The sequence below is a fragment of the Nicotiana tabacum genome, chromosome 19 (assembly GCF_000715075.1).
Source record: "Nicotiana tabacum cultivar K326 chromosome 19, ASM71507v2, whole genome shotgun sequence".
NCBI lineage: Eukaryota > Viridiplantae > Streptophyta > Magnoliopsida > Solanales > Solanaceae > Nicotiana > Nicotiana tabacum.
In genome coordinates this window covers 147,139,007-147,154,295 of record NC_134098.1, presented here as the reverse complement: position 1 = coordinate 147,154,295, position 15,289 = coordinate 147,139,007, and the positions used below count along the sequence as shown (strand labels likewise).

Genomic DNA, 15,289 nt, shown 5'->3' with positions numbered 1-15,289 from the left:
CGGGCTCACAATGTCATGAAACTAGCCCAAAATGATGATACGATGAATCAATAAATAGCAATAGAGACTGAGAGATGATATGAAATGAATGAACATGACTGAGTTTTAAAAATTTCAATTTAAACAAATTCAACAACAATATGACCTCTGTGTATCTCAATAATACTGGCATATAGCCTCAGCATGATTTTAACATGATTCTCATCTCAATAGCTCTAGTAGGTAGAGATTTCAATGATTTCAGATAAGTTCAGGTAACTACACAGTACCACAGGAATAACGGAATCACAGTTCACACAGTAAACGCCCACACACCCGTCACCTAACATGTGCGTCACCTCAACACCAAACACATAACACGTATAATTCAATGTTTATACCCTCAGCTCCAAGATTAGAAGAGTTACTTACCTCGAACAAGCCCAATCCAATACCGAGCAAGTTGTACAATACTCCAAAAATTCTATTCTGCATCAACCTCCATACGCCTTCCTATCTACTCAATTCAAGCCAAATGACTCGTATATATTCAAACTACGTGCAAGTTAATCACAACTTACTCTAATACCTACAATTTAACAATTTACAAAAATTCCCAACTCCGCTCGAAAAATCGACAGTGGGGACCATGTCTCAGAATCCAACTAAACTCACAAAATCCGAACACCCGTTCCGATACGAGTCCAACCATACAAAAATTATCAAATTCCGACATCGGATTGACCTTCAAATCTTCATTTTATATTTTTGGAAGATTTTATAAAAATCTGATTTTTCTTCCATAAATTCAAGGATTCATAATGTAAATGAATATGGAATCATGAAATATAATCAATATAGTATAAGGAATACTTACCCCCAATGTTTATCCATGAAAATCGCCCAAAGATCGCCTAAACCGAGCTCCCCAAATTTGTTTTTTGTCAAAAATGGCTGAAACCCCTCCCCCTCCCCCGTTTTATGGGGGTTTTACGTCTGTGGTGCCACAGGTGGCATAGGGTGCTGACTGTGGCGCCCTTTCCAGTACCTCCAGCAGTCCCAGCGCCAGGGATAGCGCCCCATGCTACCCTGGGCGCTAACGGTGATAGGAAATCATTCTCGACACGGAAATAGGCATAACTCTTTCATACGATGTCTGAATTCGGCGATTCGTTTTGCTATGCCTCCGTAATTTCAATACAGATCTAATGCTTCAATCAAAACGGAATTTGGAGCTCATTTTCTTAATGTCATACCACGTATTCTTGAAGAATCGACATCGAAACATAGCAAATCAAGTTCGATTGACTTCAAATTTTTACACAAAATTCATAATACATCATATGAAGCTATTCAAGACTTCAAATAGTAGAAAGGAGAGTAATTACTCAAAATGACAAATCAGGTCGTTACATTCTCCCCCACTTAACCATGCGTTCATCCTCGAACGTGCCAAGAGTTGTTTTCCAAGCCATCAAATACTATTCCATCTTACCACGCACATACTCGGGGGTTATCTCATGCCACGCTATTCCATATAGGCCTAACAACACAACATAATTGAAGATCATTACTTTAATCTTAGTTCGTAAAGCTTAGAACCCAATTTCCAACATCCAGAAATTCTTACAAGACCCACGTCTCACATCTACACACTATATAAGTTTGAACAAGCTGTATCAAGCCATAACCATAACCCCAGATATAATCACATAACATACCACACAACGCGCATACTCGCAGTACCATTCTAGATCACAGTAACTGCTCAAAATTCAACCAAGTATTAGTATAAAACCCCATAACAAACAAAACCCCGTTCCAAAACTTTCGTATATTGCTGATAATGAATGAAACAAGCAGAATCTCATGACCCTTTATCAGATCAACAAGTCTTGGATCTCTCTCGCCCCAACCAGAACCATAATCACTTGCTAAGACGACTTTCAATATTATCCTTCTGAATATACTGTAATCAAACCCGATAGTACCCATTCTAGGTCCAATGACCTTATATTATTAAACACAACTATCCAACATACATGCCACATCTATATAACTCAAGCCAAAAACTGTGCAATCTGTGCACCCAAAAATGGAAAATATCTCAAAGAAGATAACCGTTTCGCAAGTTCAGCTAGCACCACCACAACCTAATATTTACAACCAACTCCTCAAATTTCGTAAAGAGGATAACCATAGGTGCATGTACAAAATTCCTCAAATACGCTACTCATGTAATTTTTATCGTAGAGGAAGGAAAGCAATGAAATTCGATAAATTATCAAAGAAATAAAATTCCCACACACGGCACGGGCAACTCACGTGCCAATAATATGAATCGTCTGGCCTGGTCACAGGCCTCCAGTCCCAACATATCATACATGAGCAATTAAACAAGTACACTTGCATATGATAATGAAATAAGATTCTTATGTTCCTAGATTGGTATAAATAACACGCCATAGTGTAAGCATGTGCAAAGTCTGCTATCACACTTCAAATTGGCAGTTTAACGCAAAAATAGTAACTACCCCATTTATTCAGGGAATTATCCTCTTTGTAACCTCAAGTGTAGCCCAGATAGTTCTCAACAAAGGTAAGAACACGAGAAATGTTATAACTTTATGTTTAACAGTCAACTCTAGGCATATCATAGCCTAAGTATTCTTCCGAGTATGAATAGTTTCCTCGATTCTCGCACATGGGCTCAAACCTCACATATATGCATACTCATAACGTGTAGCTATCACAAATAATTAACGCAACTAGTGCCTCCACTAAGTTTAAATAAATACTCACCTCAAGCGGGTCACAACCCTAAGACAATATGCTTCTGAGAACTCCTAGTCACCAAATTCATAGGACGCATGAATCATCATAACTGATCCAACTCTAGCATTCGAATGACCAACACGTCTTTCATGCACCATCATCCCACGAGGAATATTTTCATAATTCTGCCGTGCCACATAGCAATAACTACAATATCAACAGTCTATCAACCAGTGATTATTGCAATACCGATGAACATCTTTAAGTCAAAATACTATGCGCCTTCTAAAATGCGCACCCTTCTCAGGGATTACCAAGCAGTTATAACACTCATTGACATATATGAAACAGACCATGCCGTCCAAAATTCTTGACCTTCCCTTCAAGACTGAACTGCCAACATGTACTTGTAAATCTTAACCCCGTATAACACACCACATCTATCATGCCATCATGTGACAAGCACAAGAATATCATTACCAACTCTAAGTCACCAGCAGTTTACATATCCGGTTAGTTACAAACCTTCCATTTACTCTCATTCAGGAGGAAATCACAATACACATCATGTCCCCCACACCGGTAGAAAACACCTGGTTCAAACCATGGTAGAAATCATCAAGAACACTTTGAAATCCATTTGCACATAACCAAGCTATCAGAACTGAATTCCTCTAACTCAACCAACCCACGCAGGTCACCATCCCATGAATATTTCCACTAAAACATTTGTAGAGCCTCACCAATCCATAAGTACCCAAAGAACTTATCATACCATATTGGTCCAGCCTACTACCTAGTTGTCCTATTTTCTCCGAGTTTCTTCTAAATTACCCTCAATTTGACACTTCTCCTTGTTAGAATACTATGATCCTTACCCCAAAGCTCACTACAAGACATCCTAACATAAAACCACACCGCCCTAAGGCCCATAAGCCATTGTATTCTTCTTAAGCACCCCCATAAATACCACCACCGAGTTATCCACTCAGAAAATACCTTATTTGAGTCTTAAGCCATTTTCATCACCTTCCTGATACCGAAATATAAAATCCATAATGATATAAAACAAATGCCACAAGTTTCGACACCATCCAACTTACATCTCAGATTCTTTCCATGTTCAAAGTCGCCAAAAATTCTCAGTTGCTACATATTAATCTTGAATCAATTATAACTTACTCGAGAGTCATCCACTCTCCTCAAATCTCAATTTCACCGCACAAACGGGACGAACTGCCTATGCTCAATTAGTACAACACCCCAAAGAAGTAAACCTGCCTTAACACCACCAATCAAATTCATACTCTGTGCGCACTACGTCTTTCACAAATATCAACTCACTCATTCCATGATTTTCATATATTCATAAGTGCAATATAACCCGTATCCAAGTATTTCCTTATTTGAGTCATCCTCGATCTCAACCTCTGAAATCATAACTAACCCACAAGTATGCCTCAGTCCAAAACTAAACCTTTACATATAAAAATGAAATTGAATTGACAATAGCAGGCTCTCCCACTTGGGTCAAATCCATAGATTAAAACACTCGATAACTCACAATACCCATACTCTATTACTACCTTAATACCGTAGTCAATTCAACAAAAATTCTTCTCAGGGCCATGCAACACCAACCATAAAATACCTCAATCATCCGTTAATCTCACATTTATTCTCTTGACAGTCAAGTCAACTTTCTCAACTAGATTCAAATTCAAATCTCAACACACATAACCCACCGGTTGAAAAGAAACTCTCCAATCAATATTATAAGAAACACACCTACTTAGCCTCAAATTGGCATCTTGTTATACCCTTTCGCATCCACAATTACTACGCAATAACTTAATCTTCTTGAATCCAAACTCATTAACAAAACATGAAAATTTAATTCTCTCCACAATTAAAATGCATGACAGATCCTTCGACACACTCACAATTTGAGACTATACGTCACATCAAGCGAAAATCATGCACCTAATGGCCTTCTTTACATTCCAAGGAAACACTTCTCGACATATTCAATCCATCTTAACACATCCCGCAATCGCATCATCCTCATCATATAGCCATTCGACCACTCATCGAGCCACAAATTTTCCACTCATAGGGATATTACTAGACATATGAGTCTAAATGTACAAGTCACAACTGAAGCTACCGAGCCTAAGCTACGGTCCAAACTTGGCCTCAACTCCTCAAGACTGGCCTATCACCAAAACACAGAATACACATCTCTCACATCATCCCTGAAATCACAAGCCGACGATACACAGCTGATACCGAGCGCTCACATACGCACACGAATGCGTTGAAGGAATTCAAAGAGTTATGTTTCAAGCTGAATCAATTCTACACGATAAGAAAAGAAAGATGGAAAATTATCCTAAATGACCGGTAGCCTCTCGAAGATAAGTATGGACGTCATCATACTGATCCACAAGACTCTACTAGATACTTGCTCATGACTTGTAGAACCTATGAACCTAGGGCTCTGATACCAACTTGTCACGGCCTAAAATCCAACTAGCCGTGATGGCACCTAACACAACCCGTTAGGTAAGCCAATTAACAAATAGCTGATTCAAATAATATATAGCTGACTGTGTTAAACTCCCCAAGAACTGGTAGTACAAATCATGAGCTTCTAAGAATAGAATTTACAAACTGGTATGAACTGTTCGAAATGTACATGAACAGATTGTTATAAATCTAAGGCTACCATGAACAAGAGGAAACTACAACTGGAATGCGGGTACATCTTCAGATCCAGCTCCCAATGAACCCAGCAACATCAGCAGCCAACATCTGCACACAAGGTGCAGAAGTGTAGTATGAGTACAACCGTCCCCATGTACTCAATAAGTAACAAACCTAACCTTAAGTTGAAAGTAGTGACGAGCTGGAACACAAGTCGGGAGCCAACACCAATAGCCAACAACATTTCATAACAATATAATTTAAAGTTCCACAAGTAATAATTCAACAATAACATGCTCAACTTAATCATGATTTCTGAAACTAGCTCTCCCTTTCAAGTGTATCAGTGAAAACTCAAGTCTTTTACCGAAGTTGCCAAAAATATGAGTAAGTTTGAAACAGTAATTTTTCCAAAATTGCTTTCAACAATAAATAAGATGTTTCATTTTCTTTCCACATAGCCAGTGGAAAATGCATCAATATGCCCATATGCCAATATGTGTGAGAAGTCATGAATGACGTGATACTGTACAACATGAGAAAAATGCATCTCTATGCATGTATGTCAAGTGTGCATGTCAATGCGATGCACCTCAATGATAAAACCATATGCATACTCTCATAGTATCATTTCACCCAGTCATCCCAGTCACTCAATCATCACAGTCACTCAGTCCTCCCACTCACTCAATCCTCACAGCCACTCATGCCTCATAGTCACTCAATCCTCCCAAGTCACTCGTCACTCGGCACTCGCGCTCGGCACTCGCACTCGGCACTCGCACTCGGCACTCATACTTAGTAGGTACATGCGTACATTGGGGGTGTGTAAAGACTGCGGAGGGGCTCCTTCAGTCCAAGCGCTATAATCTGTAAGGATAACTCACGTTCTATAGTATCAATATATGTATCCGCACGGACAACTCAAGTGCTATAATAAGCCAATATGACATGCTGCGGCGTGCAGCCCAATCCCATAATAATAAAGTATATAAAGCCAATATGACCTGCTGCGGCGTGCAGCTAGATCCCATAATTATCCTCACAATCAGTCCCTCGGCCTCACTCAGTCATCAATCTCTCCAGTCTCTCGGGCTCACAATGTCATGAAACTAGCCCAAAATGATGATACGATGAATCAATAAATAGCAATAGAGACTGAGAGATGATATGAAATGAATGAACATGACTGAGTTTTAAAATTTTCAATTTAAACAAATTCAACAACAATATGACCTCTGTGTATCTCAATAATACTGGCATATAGCCTCAACATGATTCTCAGCTTAATAACTCTAGTACGTAGAGATTTTCATGATTTCAGATAAGTTCAGGTAACTACACAGTACCACAGGAATAACGGAATCACAGTTCACACGGTAAACGCCCACACGCCCGTCACCTCAACACCAAACACATCACACGTATAATTCAGCATTTATACCCTCAGCTCCAAGATTAGAAGAGTTACTTACCTCGAACATGCCCAATCCAATACCGAGCAAGATGTACAATACTCTGAAAATTCCATTCCGCTCGTATCAACCTCCATACGCCTTCCTATCTACTCAATTCAAGCCAAACGACTTGTATATATTCAAACAACGTGCAAGTTAATCACAACTTACTCTAATGCTTACAATTTAACAATTTACAAAAATTCCCAACTCCGCTCGAAATATCGACAGTGGGGCCCATGTCTCGGAATCCGATGAAACTGACAAAATCTGAACACCCGTTCCGATACTAGTCCAACCATACAAAAATTATCAAATTTCGACATCGGATTGACCTTCAAATCTTCATTTTACATTTTTGGAAGATTTTATAAAAATCTGATTTTTCTTCCATAAATTCACGGATTCATAATGTAAATGAATATGGAATGGGGAAATATAATCAATATAGGATAAGGAACACTTACCCCAATGTTTATCCGTGAAAATCGCCCAAATATCGCCTAAACCGAGCTCCCCAACTTTATTTTTTGTCAAAAATGGCTGACCCCCCCCCCCTCCCCATTTTATGGGGGTTTTACGTCTGTGGCACCACAGGTGGCATGGGGCACTGCGTGTGGCACCCTTTCCAGTACCTCCAGCAGTCCCAGCGCCCCACGCTACCCTGGGTGTTGACGGCGACAGGAAATCATTCTCGACACGAAAATGGGCATAACTCTTTCATACGATATCCGAATTCGACGATTCTTTTTGCTATGGCTCCATAATTTCAATAGGGATATAATGCTTCAATCAAAACGGAATTTGGAACTCATCTATTAATATGATACCACGTATTCTTGAAGAATTGACATTAAAACATAGCAAATAAAGTCCGACTGACTTCAAATTTTACACATAAGTCATAATACATCATATGAAGATATTAAAGACTTCAAATAGTAGAAAGGAGAGTAATTACTCAAAACGACAAGTCGGGTCATTACATGTCCGTGCAGCTGTGATATGAAAAGTGGGCACGAGGTGGCGGGGAAATATGATAATTTAATTATGGGCACGAAGTGCCGTGGAAATATGAAATTGGGCTGAGACCCGTGTTTACGAAAAATATGAAAAAGGGCTGAGACTCGTATTTTTATGATTATGAAATGTAGTGTTACATGGTGACTTTTTAATTGAAAGAATTATATTCAAAATATTTATTTGGAAGGATTTTTATTCAAATAGATTTATTTGAAAGAATTATATTCGAAAGATATTTATTTGAAGAAATTATATTAGAAAGAGATTTATTTAAAGGAATATTTGAAAGATATTTATTTGAAAGAATTATATTTGAAAGAGATTTATTCGGAAGAATTATATGTGAAAGATATTTATTTGAAGGACTTGATTTAATTGGGTGTACTTGTATTTATTATTCGTTGTGCGATATCAATGGTGTTCTTGTTGCCCTACTGTGCATATCACTGGTTGATTTTTGTTGCCCTTATTGTTATTTGTTTCCTATTATTTTGTATATTGTATTGCACAGGTTATTAAACTAGTGAGTGTCTTGACTGTACCTCATCACTACTCCACTGAGGTTAGTCTTGATACTTATTGGGTACCGACCATGGTGTACTCATACTACACTTCTGCACATTTTTGTGCAGAGCCAGGTATTGGAGCTATCGGACTCGGACAGAGGTAAAGTGTGATAGCAAATATTCAAGGTAGAGCTGCTTGGTCGTCGCAGTTACTTGGAATCTTTCCATTTTATTGTACTGTCAATTATTATTCAAATAGTTTTGAGTATTCGATCCTTGAGATCATTTCATGTATTCAGTTAGAGTTCGTGGCTCAGTATTATCAGTCTTGGGAGGTTGTTGTAACTATTTCCATTGTTAGTTTCTATTTTTTTTTTAAATGGCTTGAAATGTAATTGTAATCGGCTTACCTAGTCTTAGAGACTAAGTTCCATCACGACACCATCACGACGCATGTGGTGGGATTTTTGTGTCGTGACATAGTGCCCCTTCTCCTTTTCTATAGTTCCACTCAAAAACTCAACCACACACCCACTTAGCTTGTAACAAGCTCCTAAATATTTCAAATGCTCATTAGAGATAAAAAGTTCAAGCAAATGGTCAATTCAACAAAGGGGGTCAGACTTGTAGTGTAGTTGTCAAATAAATAGGATTACAGGATCAACGGGGCTAACAAAGATATGCACCAATTAGGTGGGTAAAAGTATATATTTAGCTCAATAAAGAAACACATATATCACTTCCTAGACTAAACAAGACTTCTATTTCGCTTTGTAAACACACAGGGCAAGTTCTATATATAAACTAACATACACAGAATATCAACAAAATCCTCACACACATATTGGCACATAACTCACTTAGGATCGGATATATCCCGACTCTCTAGTCAAAGCAGTTAAGCAAAGATAAAATCAGACAATTCAAGGTACTACAATACATGAGTCAAGAATTGAGCATCACAACTAAGGCACCCACCACTCTCAAGGCACAACAAAGTCAAAAACACGTCAGCTCCATTTAACAGCATAGCATAAGACTTCTCTATTCCTAACAAAAGAAAAACTAACTACACCTGGTTCAAGCAAAACCCTTGGAAAAGAACTGCGGCACAAAGAACAACCAAGAGGGAATTATTACACTACCTCAGGAAATAAAAAACAAGTTCTTCGACTTTGATCCCTCAAGAAGACAGTCCAGGAAATCCATCGTCGGGAAAAGTAATTTATTTTTCTAACAAAACAAAAGAAAACAAACACACATGCATATTTACATCCCTCACCCCACGCTTTATATTGTGGCATGTCCCTATGACACACAAATAAAAAGTAAGAGGTAAAGAAAAGACCCTTTAATTATCTAATATGGGTCTGAATCGAAGTCGGGATCCTATTTGCACGCCCGACCCAATGCACACATCCATGCTGAAAGTTTTTTTTCTGCCTTCTTTGGATACACCCCACACTTGTCATGCTTACTCTCTCCAACTCACTCTTTTGGGGCCCTTGTCTTGAATTCAGAGTGTGCAGTCGGCTCGTCTATAGGTGCTCCCATTGCTTACTCCATCTTGAAATTCACCCTTTGTTCCCCCACTCTCAGCATGAGCTACCTTTCCTGAATGTCCAGAATAACTTTGCCAATTGACAAGAAGGATCTCCCTAAAATCAGAGGTACCTCCCTATTCTCTTCCATATTCGCCATAATGAAATCCACAGGGAACACAAATTTATCCATCCGAACTAGCACATCTTACACTATTCCTTCAGGTATGATTATGGTCTGATCTGCTGGCTGCAAAGACACAGGTATAGATATGATTTCGCAAATCTCTCCTTCTAATTTCCTGCAAATAGACAAAGGCATAAGATTAATAGAAGTACCTGAATCACACAAAGATTTTTCAAACTTAGTACTTCCTAAAGTAAAACTCTCTGGATCTCCTCACTTTTGAGGGAGCTTATTTTGCAAAATGGCACTACAATGCTCTGTGAGCTTGATAACTGATGTCTCTTCAACCTTACGCTCATTGGATAATATCTCCTTTCACAAACTTAGCATAGGCTGGTGCATCTGAGAGAGCACCTCTATGAAAGGTAGATTAACATGCACCTGCTTGAGCACTTATAAAAAATTCCCAAATTGTTTGCCCAACTTCTCTCTTATTTGATTAAGGGGAAAAGTTAAGGCAGGTATGTATTTGCTCTCCTTTTTCTCCTCATTCATTGAATTCTCATCCTTCTTCTATTTTAGAGCTCAAGTCCTCCCTTTCTTCTTCAGACCATCATATGGATCTACCCTCACTTCACCTTATTGATTTTTGCTCTCTTTCTGCTCCTCTACAATTTCTACCTGTCTTTCGATCAACTCACCCTTTTGTTTTGCTATTGGGTCATTCAATACTTGCCCACTTCTCAAAGACACCGCATTTATTGTCTCTTTAGGATTTCTTTTAGTATCAATAGGGAGAGTTCCTAGAACCCTCTCAAACAATATATTAGCAAGTTGTCCCACCTGTCTTTACAAGTTTTGAATAGTTGTTCCATGAGTTTCAAGCCTCTCATTTGTCTTAATAATAAAGGTCTTCATCAGATCTTCCATGCTAGACTGATTCGACTATGAAGGTTGGTATTGCAGCCTTTACTGATTGAGAAAACCTGGAGCTCCTTGTACCTGAGGTCTGGAGTTATTCTATTGCCATGCATTCGTACTACCAACTGGTGAACTCCAAGAAAAGCCTAGGTGCCTCTTCCCCATGGAGTTAAAATTATTGCCACTTTGGTAGTTACCTCTGTCAAAACCCCCCACAACATTTACCACTTCATCTGTAGTCGAGGATTGACATGCATGCGTTGGATGACCCATTCCACAAAAGTCACAAGTTGATGATGACTGGCTCTGGACCTTGGCTAAGGTTAACTTTCTTATCTCTCTGCCCATGGTGTCTAGCTGGGCTTGCACTGATATGTTAGGGTCTACTTGGTGAATCCCAACTGATTTTTTCTATCATTACTCTCAGTGGGCCATTGGTTATCATCTTCAAAGAGCTCATCAAGAATCGCAGCAATCTCATCAGGAATTTTCTTCGTTAAAGAGCGTCCAACTGCAGTACTCAGAGTTCGTCGTGAGGAAGGTGTCAGTCCATCCCAAAAGTCGGAGTTGCATCCACAATTCGATTCCATTATGCTGACACTTTCTCACTATCTCCTTGTGTCTTTACCAAGATTCGAAGACCGTTTCAGTGTCCTTCTAGCATAAGTTGTGGATTTCCCTTCTGAATTTCACTATTTTTGCAGCTGAGAATTACTTGTCAAGGAACGTTTTAGTCATATCTTCCATGTCCTGATCGACCCAGATGGTAAGCTTCAAAGCCAGTGCTTCGCGTCATCCTTCAATGAAAAGGGGAATGCCCTTAAGTAGACCGCATCTTTTGATAATCCATTATACTAGAAGGTATTCATGATTTCATTAAAGTCCATCAAGTAAGTGTTAGGATCTTCATTGGCCTTCCCTTTAAATACATAGTTGTTCTTGATGGTTTGAAGCAAGCCTTGGTTAAACTCAAAATAATTTGTTGCTATGGGTGGAGGTCACACACTTGACAGTCTTGATTGTATACCGGTCTAGCATAATTACCTAATGCTCTTCCAGGCATCAGAGCCATATTTTTGAACTGGTCTTCATCCAAGAGTCAATTTAGATTGAATCTTTGACCCCCATCATCTTCGATAGTCTCATCAGCAACTCAAAGGGCTGCTTCAGTTGCCATTTGTGTAGCTTGCTCTCTTTGTTGTGTTGCCTCTATTGCAGCTAAGTCTACCCCATCATCACTTTTATTATCCATGTGTACTTGGGTTGAAGGTTTCCACAAAATATTTCTAGTGAGTTCTTTCTCTTTCGTCAACTATCGCAGATGCTTTTCCACCTCTGGATTGTATGGAATCACTTCTTTTGAAGAAGATCGAGTCATACACCAGAGAAGTTAAACATGTTGCCTGCACACAAGTGAGATTTGAACACTATTGATTGCCAATCCCCGGCAACGACGCCAAAATTTGAAGAGCGCAAAACACAACACTAAATTATTGCTCGCTAGTCTAAGATAGTATAGTTAATTTATCGTCTCCACAAGGATTTAATTTAAAGAGTGTTCGAATAATATTTAGTTAATTACTATCTAGGAAAAGTATCTCTTGATTGAATGATTATCAACTACGATTAACAACTGATCACGGAAGATAACATATGAGCAACAAAGAATTATCAATGAGAGAAATAAGGGCAATTGACTAGACAGGTGCAATACAATTCCATGCCCTGATCGACCCAGTTGGTAAGCTTCAAAGCCAGTGCTTCGCGTCATCCTTCAGTGAAAAGGGGAATGCCCTTAAGTAGACTGCATCTTTTGATAATCCATTGTACTAGAAGGTGTTCATGATTTCATTAAAGTCCATCAATTAAGTGTTAAGATCTTCATTGGCCTTTCCTCTAAAGACATAGTTGTTCTGGATGGTTTGAAGCAAGTCTTGCTTCAACTCAAAATTATTTGTTGTTGTGTTGGTGCAAGGTTTGTAGAACTACCCTGAGATGATCACCATGGTCCTCTCGACTTCGTGAATATACAAGAATATCATCAACGAACACTATCACAAAGGAATGGAGGAACGACTTGAAAACTCGATCCATAATATCCATGAAGGCTGCCGGGGAATTTGTTAGCCCAAAAGACATCATCAAGAATTAAAAGTGCCCATATCGGGTTCTAAAAGTGGTTTTCGGAACATGCTGCTCTCTGATTTTCAAGTGGTGATACCCGGATCGTAAATGAATTTTGGAGAAGTACCTGGCACTTTGCAATTGATCAAACAAGTCATCTATCCGTGGTAGTGGGTATTTATTTTTTATTGCGACCTTGTTGAGTTGCCGATAGTCAATACACATTCTCAGTGACCCATCCTTTTTCCTTACAAAAAGAACCGGTGCGCCCCAAGGTGACACACTCGGCCGGATGAAACCTTTCTCTAACAAATCTCTCAATTGTTCCTTTAGCTCCTCCAATTATGTTGGTGCCATTACGTAGGATGGAATAGATATAGGTTGTGTGTCTGGCATCACATCAATCCCAAAATCAATCTCCCTGTTTGGTCGGATCCTAGGGAGCTCATCCGGAAAGACTCCCGGAAATTCATTCACAACTGGCACGAACTCAAGTGTAGGTGCCTCAGCATCGGTGTCGGTAACCCGGACCAAATGGTAAATACATCCCTTGTTGATCATCTTCACGGCCTTAAGGTAAGAACTAAACCTACCCTTCGGTATCACATCATCCCCTACCACTCAATGACTGGGTCATTTAGAAATTCGAACCTAACGGTCTTGGTTCGACAATCAATCTTGGCAAAACGTGAATAAAGCCAGTCCATTCCCATTATTACATCAAAATCAACCATCCCCAATTCAATGAGATCGGATATGGTGTCTCGACCGTACAACGTGACAAAAAGATCCTTATAAACCTGCGCGGCCAAAATAGACTCACCAACCAGAGTAGATACAAAGAATGGAATCGGGTTCAATAAGAGCATACACATCATGAGATTGGACAGTCAATATACTTGTAACAACATCTGGAGAAGCCTCCGAATTTTGACGACACCTCATAGCAAAGAAACGGTCATATCCTCCCGAACTCTGTGCTCCACCCCTAGTGGCACCACGCCCTGCGGGTGTTGGAGTGCCTCGAGCTGGAGGAGGTGTTGTGTATGTAGTAGCTGCAAAACTAGCTAGATGTGCTGGGCCCCTTTCCGCAGCCTGGTGGGATGAACGATAATCCCTCTGAATGTTACCCCTCAACCACATTCGTAGCATATGGGTAAGTCCATGTAGCATATTCCTATTTGTATCTTTCCACACCTAGGGCATGGGGGTCTCCGCTGTTGCTGGAATCTACCACCATGACGACCCCGCTGATAGGCGCCCCTATTGCCCTAATTGGGCCTAAAACGGCTCCACTGCTGCTGCTGACTGGGCCCTGCTGGTGGTGCACTATCCGAAGACTGAGCAAATGACTGAGATGGCCCTGACGACCCTCCCTTGAATGATTACCTGCCACCACCAGAAAAACCACCAAAGTTGCCCGTAGACCGGGCCTTATTGCTACCCTCTCTCTCCATTCTGTTCTTCAATTTGTGGGTCTGTGGCTTGAGCAAATGCCACCATCTTACCATAGTTCATATTAGAATTCAAGGAAGTTGTAGCGGCCTCATTAATTACCAAGGGACTAAGGCCCTGCACAAACCGGCACACTCTAGCCTCCATAGTGGGTAACATGTAAATAGCATACTTGGACAGGTACGCGAATCTCATATGGTAATCCCACTCACTCAGGATACCTTACCTCAGGTTCTCAAACTCAGCAGCACGGGCTGCCTTAGTCTCGGCAGGGAAGAATTGATCAATGAAGGCATTGGCAAACTCACCCCACTTCGCCGAAGGGATCCCTTCTTCACGGGACTCCTCCTATAGTTCAAACCAAGAATATTCCACCTCTTTTAGGCAGTAGGAAGCAGATTCCACTGCCTCTATCTCAGTAGCACGCATAACTCGGAGAGTTTTGTGCATCTCATCAATGAAGTCCTGGGGTTCCTCCTCTTGGTTAGTACCTGTGAACACTGGAGGATCCAACTGGAGAAACCTGTCCACCATGGAACTAGCAGAATCCCCTGGCTGACTGGAAGAAGTGAGTGCAACATTTGATCTCTGGGCCTGGGAAGCCACTATCTAAGCCAACATCTATATGGCTCCCCTAAGATCAACATCAGAAACACCAGAATCGGAAGCTGAAAT

The 15,289-nt window shown here is 40.0% G+C and overlaps 1 protein-coding gene across 2 annotated transcripts in view; it reads left to right on the top strand.

Annotated features, from left to right (window-relative positions):
- Nucleotides 1–8,750, top strand: part of LOC107824557 (chaperone protein dnaJ 1, mitochondrial) — a 55,768-nt gene extending 47,018 nt beyond the window's left edge. Inside the window, exon 17 of one of the 2 annotated variants that reach the window (XM_075238860.1) lies at nucleotides 8,573–8,750. The gene's annotated coding sequence lies outside the window, so the exon portion shown is untranslated. The remainder of the gene's footprint in view (nucleotides 1–8,572) is intronic. The other variant, XM_075238861.1, reaches the window with a different exon arrangement.
- Nucleotides 8,751–15,289: the final 6,539 nt, after the last annotated feature.